This window comes from Orycteropus afer, unplaced genomic scaffold (genome assembly GCF_000298275.1).
Source record: "Orycteropus afer afer isolate SDZICR_OR568_19922 unplaced genomic scaffold, OryAfe1.0 scaffold00045, whole genome shotgun sequence".
Lineage (NCBI taxonomy): Eukaryota > Metazoa > Chordata > Mammalia > Tubulidentata > Orycteropodidae > Orycteropus > Orycteropus afer.
In genome coordinates, this window is record NW_006921632.1 from 10,992,881 (window position 1) to 11,004,660 (window position 11,780).

Consider the following 11,780-nt stretch of genomic DNA (forward strand, 5'->3'; position numbering starts at 1 on the left):
GTGCCTAAGGCACTTGACTGCTAACCAGAAGACTGGTGGTTCAAACCCACCAGCCACTCCTCAGAAGGAAGATGGGGCAATCTACTTCCATAGTGATACCCCTCAGAAACCCAAGGAGAGGTCGCTATGCTTCGGGTCCAACTTGACGGCACATAACAACAACAACATCTCTCTATATATATAGATAGATAGATAGATATCTGGGCAGTGGGTCAGGCATGGTACCCTATTGCTACTTGGGCAATACTGAGGTGCTCACCACCTATCTCAGGGTGGATTTAGTAGCACATGGGCAAGTGGGTGCAAGTTGCTGATAAGTGGTCATGTAGAGCAGCTGAGGTGAACATGGATAGGTGCCAGCTGCTCTGTCATCGATCAGTGGTGCTGGGGCAGGTGGTGGCCCTCATCAGTGCTTGGGGCAGTGTGTTGGCTATGGCTGGATAGTTGCTGGCTGCTGAATAATAGGGAAAAAAGAAAAAGAAAGGGGTGAAGAGAAAGAAAACAAGAAAGCAAAAAAAAAAAAAAAAGAAAATAAAAAAAAAGGGGGGGGGGGAGAGAGTAAATAATGAAGAGAGAAAAAAAAGAAACAAAGTGGAACAGCATTGATACAAGCTCTAGCTGCCAAACAAGCACATGTGGTGAATAGGGCTAGGTAGAGTCACTAGCTTCCATCTGATGGGGAAAAAATGAAGAAGAAGAAAAAAAAAACAGAAATAGAGAAGAGGAAGAAAAAGAAAAAAAGGGGGGAGAAGAAAGAAAGAAGAAAAAAGGGGGGGAGTGTCAAAGCACCAACTCAAGCTCCAGCTGCCAAACAAGTGTGACAGGTATGGTTGAATAAAGCTGTTGGCCCCTGTTTTAAGAGAATAAAAGGTAAAAGGGGAAGGGGAAGAAGGAGTAAATAAGAAGAAAGAAAAAAAGTGGGACAGCACCAGTGCAATTTCTAGCTGCAGATGTCTGAGGTGAGAGGCTCACAGTATGTAACCACCATATTGTGCCCCAGGCTTTTGAGGGAATAGAGCAAGGTTTGGGGGTTGAGGGCAAGAGGAGAAAGTGGGCCAGCAGAATACCAGGTGAGGGAGTGGCAGTGAGGGGGGCTTGAATAGCTCCCAGGTTGGGGGGCACCTCTGGTCACCAGAGTTGTGCAGGTTAAAGGGGACAATCACACTTCTCTGGTTGCCAGTCACTGGTGTGGATACTGTTGTCCTAGATGAACAGAGCTGGTTCTCTGGTTTCTGCCCTGAGCTCAGTGCTGTTTGCAGTAATTCAAAATGGTTGCACTGTGCTGGGCAGACTGGCAATTCATTGCTCCGTAAGTCTCTTTATTACTATTTTTGTTCAGTTTCTTCTTTTAATCAGTATTTGATCTATTTCTTTATCTTTTACTTTGAAGCTCAGGACTCCACGATTGTCATCTGTATCTGTTTCACTTGGTTTCTCAGGTCTTTTTTGTAGAAGGTGTGGGTAGTATATCTGTCTAGTCCACTACTTTGGATCCTCTGAACAATTTGTAATTTTTTAAATTGATACTTGTGATGCCCTTTCTGTGAGTTCTGGTCTAAAGGATTAAGGAACCTACTGATAATGGGCTTTATCTGCTGTCTTAACTGATGTCTTTGGAAGTAGGAATGATATCTATTTTACGTTATCACAATTCTATTAAGTAACTCAGTGAAAAATCCTACAGTAGCTTTGTGAAGATAATACTGCATACTGCATAACAAAAAGTGTGAATTAAGCCTGTAACAATTGAACTTACTAGTAAAGTATAAGATAAAATGTGGTCAAGCCTAGATCAAGTATAAACTTGAACAATTTTGTCATCTAGGACAAAAGTAAGGTTTTTGTTCTTTTTTTTTTTTTTTTTTTATGTTCTAATCAGTAACCAGTCTTCACATAGATAAAAACAGCTGTATAAATGCCAAATATGTGGGTTTCAAGAAACCTCCTACTTAACCATTTATTGCCAAAATATTCCCTCTGTTCACTCAAATACTTCAATATCTTGAAATGTGAGTAATGATTTTTATAAAGCAGCAGCAACAAAATGGAAGTACAAGGTACTTCATTGCTGTAAACTTTTTTTTGGTGTTTATAGAGCATTTAACTACAAATGCAGCATACATTAGGAAAATAAAAGTCTCTAGTACTCTAAAAATCTTTGTGGCAAACAACTGCTAAAGGATAATAATTTCATACAGACATAACAAGCAGCACTACTTATTTAACTAGGAATTGCCATATCTATCTGAAACAATGATAGTAAAATATGAAGCTAATCTTTTATTTTTTTGAGTCCCACAAATAAGATGCTTTAATCAACCTATAGTTGTCAAAAGAGACTAGGATTACATAGTTGAATTTTCTGAAATTGAAAAGTAATAATTTGGGTGAGATGTGATGTAGTATCACTTCATGACAAAAGAGAAATGCAGTTGCCTCTCCCCAGTTGATGGCAAAATTCAACAGATTTATTGGCATGCTTGTGGAAAAAAATATCAAAACAAATTCTATGTTATATTTCTTGGGAATATTTCATCAAACATCTATTCCATGTCTTATTAAGATCTTTGATGAAATATTCCCAAAAGAATAATTTAATATGGCAAGATAATACAGTAGTAGTTAAAAGCATAGATTTTGGAACCAGATTTGTTGTTGTTCTGTGCCCTTGAGTCAATTCTGAGTCATAGCGATGGCCTGAGTTTAAATCCCAGCTGTTATCAATGAGCTGTGTGACCTCAAACAGGACATTTAACCTTTCTAAGCTGCACCATCTCCACCTACAAAACTAGAATTACAATGATACTTAATTTTAATGTTGTTATGAGTATGAAATGTATTATTATATATAAGGTCTTTATAAGAGTCCTTGCTCCACGGTAGGCAAATAACCGAACTATTTCTAAAAGAGCTACAATGCACGTAACTTCTTTTTTCAAGTTCTACTCTGAGCTAATACTAACAAATCACACTTATTGCAGTATATTATTAATTGATTTTCAGATTAAAAAAAAATAATCAAGTATCAATGTCTCCTGGCTTCTATTCAAACTTCTTCAGACAAGTGATTGATAAATTGGGTTTTAAAAGGTATGGAACATTGTGTTAGGTAAACAGTAAAAAATGCATGGGTAAAGGGGTCAGCCTACCTCCAGTATAAACTAAGTAACAGAAATAAAGTGTAATGGAATTGAAAGACACTAACACTGAGTTAGGAGCTCTGGTGGCGCAGTGCCTAAGGCATGACTGCTAACCAGATGGCTGGTGGTTCAAATCCACCAACCACTCCTCGGAAGGAAGGTTGGGCAAACTACTTCCATAGTGATACTGCCTTGGAAACCCAAGGAGGGATCACTATGAGTCGGATCGAACTCGACTCTAGTAGGAACACTGAGTTGAGGGTGAAAAAGATGAAAATGAGCATTTCCTGCCTTTAGACAGCAGTAATATCTTTTTACATCTTTTATATCTTAATATAGTTCAATTCAATACATGTTCCTAGGTGACTTTCATACTCTTAGTATAATACCTTCCATACATTGTTAATAAATGAATATAAATTACATACAATATATCTATTAAATATTATAGAATTTTTTTCACATTTTTGATAGTGAAGTTAGGAGTGTATTAGCACAAGCTTGAATTGGTGCTTCTATTCTTAAATCCCTATGCAATATTACAACTTTCCTTCCTCAGAAATCCTTTTGTATTCTATATCATGTTCTGCTAATACTTTTAAAATTAAGAGACTCTTGATCATCATCTGTGATGCTATCTGAAGAGCAGTTAGACTCTCCTGTCTTATTAATTTTTTAGTAAGAACTTATTACTTTGAAGGATCATGAAAGCACAAAGCTAAAATATTTATAGAGATATTAAAATATTTATACATGCAAAGACACTCTGGTGGCACAGTTCCTAAGGCATTTGACTACAAACCAGAAGGGTAGCAGTTCAAACCCACCAGCCACTCCACAAAAGGAAGACCAGGCAATCCACTTCCGTAGAGATTTGCCACCTTGGAAACCTAATGGGGGTCACAATGGGGATCACTATGAGTCGAAATCAACTTGATGGCTGTGGGTTAAACAGGCAAAAGCAAAATGACTATATTTGGTTGCCTATGAATTTCTTAATGAATAAAAAAGTAAAAATTAATTCCTCTCATATTCTTTGCTTCAATCAAATGATCAAATAAACTGGTAATCTCTTTTAACAATTACAAGTACCATTAAACCTACTTTCTTTGGATTTTATATAGCAGTAGTAGACACTGTTGGGGCCCACCAAGATCCTCTTCACCTGCTGGTAGACTACCTGAGACCATGTGGCAACATATTTGCTTGGTTTCCTCCCTTCCCTCTCCTGCTTCTCTCATTGCCTTAAAGGTTTCTCCAGAAAGACACTTCGTCAGTAAATCACATATCCCCAGACTCCTGATGCATGCATGCTCTTTCTCTAGGGAATCTGACTTAAGATAGCATCTTTATAGAAATATAGATTTTACCTAATTAAACTCTTGATTTAGTTTCCATTTTCACTTTTATAAAATACTGGAATGCAATTTAGAAATGGATCAAACATGGGGTTAACTAATCAATAAGTAGGCTGAAGTCATGAACCCGTTCCAATGAACAGGCAGAAAGAAAAAGATGGCAAAGGAGAAACTCAGGAGTGATGCTGAGCTCTTGGGTTCTGCTCCACTGGTGAAATACCTGGTTTGAACATCTTTCATCTGTCAAATACACTTGTTCTATGAGTTTGCTCACTCTGATCTTTCTATTCCATGCTCCATAGTTTAAATTCTTTTCCATTATGAAGTTCAGCAGAGCTATTAGTGCTATTTTATTTCAGATACAACATCAAATTCAATTATGCTTTTTAATGTGTCATTTTGAAGTATCAGTGGAAAGGAAATAATTAGAAAACTGGCATTGATCATAATATGAATTGTCAAGCCCAATTGCAGACAGAATAAAAGCTAAATGTGATGTTAGTTATTGTTCATTGACAAACATACCATTTGCAGAACAATCCACAAAATAGTGACATGAATATAATAGAAAAATTTGAACTAAAACTATTTTTAATTTGGTGCAAGAAAAAAAGACACAGATAGTCAAACCCTATCTTAGCGAGTATGCAATAAGCAGTGAATGGCAATAAAAAATTCACAATATTTTAGGTTAACATGTATATATAATTATAAATTTATTTCATATTTTCTATACTTAAACTTCAAGGAATACTTTACTATTGAACATTGCAGAAATATTTTGTTCTGTTCTGTTGTTGTTGTTATGTGCCATCGAGTCGGACCCGACTCATGACGACCCCTCCTTGGGTTTCCAAGGCAGTATCACTACAGAAGTAGATTGCCTAACCTTCCTTCTGAATTCTGTTCTAGAATTGTAAATATTAACCCAGAAAAAATTTAAATTACTGTCAAGTATAGACTATACTTTAATTTTCTCCATCTTTGATTAGTGAAAACTTAAAAATTTTCCATTGTAGGTAGCAGTCACTCTTTACTCAACTCACTGAAAGAACATATCTCTCTGCCCACCTTCTTGTCCCCAGAGCCTTGAGTAGGTCTATGCCACTGTCAGCAATAATGACCATTCAAGGAAAGGTCTGGTAGGATCTGAGAAGCTCAATATTTCCTTTACTGAAAATTTCCTTTTATACTCATGAATTACATCAGCATTATGGAAGAATTACATTAACAATCTATTAATTCCACTTAAGGGATATACCCAAGCATTGCATCCTCATGATTATGGAAAGAAATTCAGCATGAGCAAGTCTATGAGCACTGTTGAAGAGGGAAGGACCAGAATTGACACCCATATGCCCTGAATAGCATACTTTTTATTCTATTCCCCCCTTTCCAACATTCTAGAATGCCCATTTCCCAAATATAAATAATAATAATTGAACTAGTTAAAAATAAATGGAACTCAGTGCTCATGGTGTGTTTTGTGCTGTTCTGATCCATTTATTCTTTCAATAAATATTTATTTAGCACCCATTCTATGCCTGGCACTGTACTAGGTGCTGGAGTTTAATTGTGAACATGAATGACATTGTAACACCCCTCAAGAAATGCATAGTTAAGAAGAATCCTGGTTTTCAGCTTTTCCTCTTAAATAAACACTGCCTTTTGCAACAAATTTAATAGCACCATAAATATCAGTAAGTTTGTAAAAATACAATTACAAAATATTTCTTCAGAAATAGAAAATGTGTGAAAGTAGAACAAAAAATTTGTCACTCATATATTTAAAAAAAATAAAGGAGCATTTACACATATACTAGGCACAGTTAGAAAACAAAAGGTTAAAATGTATTTTTAAAATCATTTTTTCTTCTAAAATCATATTCTTGCTATAGCCTTAATAGAGAAGAATAATTAAATCATTTTTAAAAATTTTATCTGTTACAATCCAACTACAAAAGCTTATGTTTTATTCATCCAAAGGCATTTCCATATGAAGGTATTGACTAAGTTTGTCTGGTTGTAATGGAGCTTCAAGTTTCAAGAAGAAAAAAAAACATGAAAAATCAGACACAATTTAAAAATAGATGGTCACTACAACAAACTGAAACAAAGACAAAACACTTGGGTAAAGAACGAAATTGTTGTGTGTCTATGACATCACTTTATGGTGAAACCTTTACTTGTAACAGCACATATATCCAAACACCCACAGACAATCCTGGAAATGTGTCAAAACTGAGCAGTGCCTTGTGATTACTGAGAATTAATGCACACAGTATATAGTGTGTAGAAGGAAGGAGGCTTTCATAACAACAGTGGCAGTTACCACCAGAATTGTCTTCTTAGGTTCTAGTCAACTTCATCTTATTTGTCAATCTTCTTCAGACAAGTGATTGATAACAATCATCCTCAAATCTGGGATCTGATGTCTCTATGACTATCATGCACCATACCATTTAATGGTGTAAGAAAGAGCAAAGCAACTAGAATAGGAAGAAGCAGCATTTGAGAAAATGTAATGGTTAGGGACAGACAAACAAGAAGCAGGTTTTCCCACTAGTAGTAAATGAGGGAAATGAGCAAATGCTATAATGATGCCCTGAATCCACTGCCACCTTAGACTTCAGCAGAGGCTGTGAGCTATGCCCTCTGAAGGGGAGAACAGTGGAAATCTGAGCAGTACGCTGTGGAACTGGCAGATTCATCCTAGTTCCTTGCTGAATGCCACAGAGCTTGGGCAAGTACATGGATGCATGAAAATGACGTTGCATAGTATTTTTGTTGTATGTGCGTCCTCGTGCCAAAGCTCCTCCCTGCTCCTGTCAGTGGCAAAGGACCAGCTCAGTACTGAGCTGCATCCCTCAGCACTTTCTATAAAATTCAAAAAAAAATAATTTGATATAAAAATTAGTAATTGTTATGGGTTGAGTTGTACCCCCTCGATATGTGTGTTGGAATCTTAATTCCTGTATGGATGTAATCTCATTTTGGAATAGAGTTTTCTTTGTTATGTTAATGAAGCCATATCAATGTGTGGTATATCTTAAACCTAGTCACTCTCGAGATATAAACACATAGATTAGACAGAGTAACAAGCAAGTACAAATTGAGGAAAGATAGGTGTCACCTGGAGATCTCTAAGGAATCAAGGAATGTCGAGGAGAATTGGAGACAGAATTTTCCCCTACAACAGAGAGAGCCTTCCCCTAGAGCCAATGCCCTGAATTCAGACTCCTAAACTGTGAAAAAATAAATTTATCTTCAGAAAAACCACCACTAATAGTATTTTTGTTACAGTACTAGATAACTAAGACAGTAACCTTAACCTCACCATATGTACTTTCGATTTCTGCATGATGCACAACACAAAGCCAGGCAGAGTCAGGACTCTTTGGGAATCTGATACTTGGGGAGGGGGGTCAAGGCTATTTGTTAGATTATTTGATCATTTATCATCAGCCTTGCCTTTGGATTACATCAATCCTTGATGTATTTTTTAAAACCATGGAAAGTTTTTAAATTATTTCTATAAAAGAAAAAAATCCTCTATTTTAGAAATCCATTAAAAGGCATACACTTATTGGAAAGGTAGTCATTTGCTTTTTCATGACAGTGACCTTCATCATTGGTATTCATTTCATGATGAGAGCTCCATAGACAAATGAAGGTCAAGACTACGTTAGACTCCTCTCATGAGGAAAACTATTATTTTTTAAAATGTTATCAATGCACACATATGTAGACATATAAATATTTATACAGAAACTTACTGCCTAGACAGTGAATAGAAATAGCAATAGAAATTATGTGCTCTGGGGATCCTCCCTGGGTGACTGTACTTTCAAATCAGGAGAGCACTGTTTTCTTTCCCATTTCCATCCCTGTGCTTCAGGGATGGAGGAATGTCAACATTTCATATAACACAGACTCTGCATCTCCCTCAGTTTACAGAATAGAAGAGAGACTTTGGAGGGTCAAGTCATCTGTCAAAAAGCACATTGCTGGAATAAGTCTAAAACACAGACCTCCTGACACTCAAGACAGTCTTCTTTCAATAATGTTGGAAGTATTGATCAAAGCGATCATTCTATGGTATAAGAAAAGGTAAAAAGCTATCATGGTAGCTAGTAGGAATATCAGTTACTGCGGTGTCGATTCGGACCCAGGGGACTGCATGTGTGTCAGAGTAGAACAGGGCTCTATAGGGTTTTCAATGGCTCATTTTTCAGAAGTAGATCGCCAGGCCTTTGTTTGAACAGCCACTGTTAGCAGCCCTGTGCATTGACTGTTTCCACTATCTAGGCACTCCACTAGTAGAAATAGAATGCATTAGACAGTGAATTTGGGAGAAACTATGAAGGTCAGCCATGGGAGCTCTGGTGGTGCAGGGCCTAAGGCATTTGACTGCTAACCAAAAGGCTAGTGGTTCAAACCCACCAGCCACTCCTTGTAAGGAGGGAACACTATGAGTTGAATAGACTTGACAGCAGTGAGTTGTTTTTTGTTTTTTGGTTGTTTTTTTTTTTTAATGAAGGTCAGCCAGGCCTTGGACAGAAAGAAAGACTACAGGCGGAACTGTGAAATTATTTGCTTTCCCCTCTGGTAGCGTAGTGCCTAAGGCACTTGACTGCTAACCAGAAGGCTGAGGGTTCAAACCCATCAGCCACTCCTCAGAAGGAAGAATGGACAATCTACTTCCATAATGATACCTCGGAAACTCAAGGAGGGGTTGCTATGAGTCGGGTCGACTCGATGGCACACAACAACAACAATAACAACCACAAATGTAGGGCAAAGAAAAGCATGATAGGAATCCAATCAGAAGTAAAAAGTCTTTGGTTAAATCTGTGCCATGCATTTGCCTCTAAAAGCTGCCCTAGCAAATGGATGCCAATTGCTAAAGGGAAAAAAGTTATAAAAAAAAAAAAAAAAAAAAGCCTTGATTAGTAATCATGTAAACAACAAATGGGGGCAGAACTATATAGTCCGAGGAAGACCAGCTTAAAGGAAATTCTAGGAGGAGATGGACAGAACTGAGACACAGACAAATAATGATGTCATAATGGAAGATAAAATGATTTATGTATAAAATGGCTGCTTTGAGCTTCCAACATTCCAGAGTGAGCACCTAGGTTCTATTATTAGGGTCAGCATTAGATAAAACTCAGGAATAATTATCCCCATGTTGTCTTACTTTATTCCAGCACTGGTGATTGGAAGGAACTCCAGACTATCTGGACCCCAGGGCTAAGATAAAATGGGATGCTCACCCTCCTGAACTCCAGATAAGGGTCAAGGTGTATAGGTAGCCTGAGGCTTGGATTGACCCTCTGCCCTTGCCATCACCTCAAGGGACTGGGCCATGCCAAGGGTACTGTTTTTGTTCCCAGATGCCATTGAGTTGATTTTGACTAACAGGAGAATTGCCCCTTGGGTTTCTAGGCTATAATCTTTGAAGAAGCAGAGCAACAGATCTTTTTTCCATGGAGCTACCGGGTAGGTACAAGCAGCCAGCCTTTCAGCAGCTGAATAACTAAGCACTGCATCACCAGGTCTCCTTGACAAGGGAATGAGGGTCCAAATCTGTGAACCACCATAACAATAAAGTTCCTATGTCTACCTTGCACTTTTCTTTTATCATTTTAAGAAGTACTGCACAATTAATATTTGTATTAAACCTAAAACACAGGAAGGAACCATATAAGAAATGTGTGAATTGAAGCTCAGAGGATTATACATCCTTTGTGGAAGGAAAAATCATAGGTGGCAAGGTGAGCAATAGAATCTGTATTTCTGAACTCTTGATTGAATTTTCCCATTTTTAGTCCACCATGAAGTGGCATCAAAATCTATAAATGTATGAGACTAAATGATCAACAATTTCTTTAAAACAAATGTAAGAATATAAAGGAGCAAGCAGAGAAACTATATTAATGGAAATGGGACTAGAACAGAAATAATGAAAATGTCCATACATTGTGAAGAAAGTAACCCACGTCATGGAACGAAAAACTCATGTAGAAAGTGCTAAGTGGAACCCTAAACTGCTGTGTAAACTTTCACCAAAAACACAATAAAAATTATTCAAAAAGTATCATCTCAAATTTCAAGAGAAGTGTATTTTTCAAAGTTCATATATTTCCTTCTAAATTTATTTTTCTTATTAAGGGAAACGGAAAATTTGGCATGGGGCAGCCTTGCCTCTCAACATCTGGCTCAAGTCTAATTCTTAATTCTAATGATTACAAATAAAATAAATCATTTTTAATTGAGATTTTAAAGTTTATGTGATGGGCTACATCTGATCATTTGTTCTGTTAATATCTATAAATGAACAGAGGTGAGAGGAGGCTCAACGACAGACTTCACAACCCTTTTATGGTTACCTGAGACTCTACCAGGGTGATCATGGTAGGAGCCAAAAAAGCTTATTCCCGTTGCCTTAAAACACCTGCTCTACATAAGAAGCAAAGCTATCAATAGAAATAGCAGTAACTGTGTTGTGACAATTCAACATATTTGGGACACATCTGTAGGGACATGTTTAGGTTGGGCATCATCTTTCCTTTGAAAAATCTTTTGACTATCCTCATTTTTAAGCAAATGGAATGAAAAAGTTAATTAGTACGACTGCACTAATGGAAGGTGTCAATGAAAGACAGAGTTTTCAGACTTTATAGGAATTATGTTCTTTCCACTCTGAGGGTCTCTCTATCTTTTTTTTTTTTTTTTTAATTTTTGGTTGTGATTTGGGTGCAAATTTATAGCAGATTCATTTTACTCTCAACAGTTCATGCACATTTGGTTACACATTCAAATGACCTAGAGTCATTTACATACTGTATTTCAGTTTAATTAATAAATAGCTAAAACAGAAGTTATTTCCTTGCCATAGGAGCTCAGCATAAGATAGAGTGAATAGTCTATTTGTTGCAGGCTTGTAATAATAGAAAGTAATGTCAAAAGTAATTAAAACAGGCAGCTCTTAGAACTCTTTGTTACCATCAATGTAGTACATTCAATGAGGAGCTCTGGTAGCATAGTGCCTAAGGCACTTAACTGCTAACCAGAAGGCTGGCGGTTCAAACCCACTAGCCATTCCTCAGAAGGAAGGTTGGGCAATCCTACTTCCGTAGTGATACTGCCTCGGAAACCCAAGGAGGGGTCGCTATGAGTTGGGGCCGACTCGACGGCAAACAACAACAACAACAACAAAGAATGTTGATGAGACTTGGATTGGGATTGCATTGAATGTATAGATTGCTTTGGGTAGAAC

General features: G+C 37.2%; 1 protein-coding gene across 1 annotated transcript in view; it reads right to left on the reverse strand.

The window, feature by feature from the left end:
* TMEM117 (transmembrane protein 117) overlaps nucleotides 1-11,780 on the reverse strand; it is a 753,498-nt gene that overhangs the window by 382,064 nt on the left and 359,654 nt on the right. The gene's annotated exons all lie outside the window — the stretch shown is intronic.